The sequence below is a fragment of the Gavialis gangeticus genome, unplaced genomic scaffold (assembly GCF_001723915.1).
Source record: "Gavialis gangeticus isolate Ggan-Ray unplaced genomic scaffold, GavGan_comp1, whole genome shotgun sequence".
NCBI classification, from domain to species: domain Eukaryota; kingdom Metazoa; phylum Chordata; order Crocodylia; family Gavialidae; genus Gavialis; species Gavialis gangeticus.
The window spans coordinates 18032363-18032913 of record NW_017729011.1 but is presented as its reverse complement, the minus strand read 5'-3'; the positions used below and the strand labels follow the sequence as shown (position 1 = coordinate 18032913).

The 551-nt window shown below is 72.4% G+C and overlaps 1 protein-coding gene across 1 annotated transcript in view; it reads right to left on the bottom strand.

The window, feature by feature from the left end:
• Positions 1-551, bottom strand: part of BARHL1 (BarH like homeobox 1) — a 5988-nt gene that overhangs the window by 1663 nt on the left and 3774 nt on the right. The window lies entirely within an intron of this gene.

Below are 551 nucleotides of genomic sequence, written 5' to 3'. Positions count from 1 at the left end.
GGTCGGCGCCTCCGGGCACCCGCTCCACTGCCGCGCCGGGAAGGGGCCGCGGATCCCGCCCCGGCTTAGCCTCTCCGGGCGGCGGCCGTTGTCCCTCTCCCCGTCTTCTCTGCCCCCCATCCCCGGCAGGCCGCCACCGGGCTCATTTTGCCCAGAAAAAAATAACAGCGGAGCGGAAAGGGGCCCAGATCTACGCCCCACCCCGCCCCCGAAGGCCTCGGCTTTGCTCCGGCCGCAGCTGCAGCGCTAAAGCCGGCCCGGCCGGGTGCGGGGCAGCCCGGAGCCGCGGCCCCCGCCGCTCTTCCGGGGCCAAAACGAAATGTTTGGGCCGCCGCCGCCCGGCGACCATTGGCCTCCCCGGCGGCTTCGTGCCACGGTTTCGGGGCGGCTGCTGGACGCGGGCGCCTCTACGCCCCCCCCGCGCCCGCGGGTCGATGCGGGGCCGGCAACGACCGACACCCGAAACCGGGCGGAGGAGACCGGGCAGTCTCCCCCGCGACCTCCGCTTTGAAAAGAGAGGATGTGACAAAAACCCGCGGTTTATATCAAGC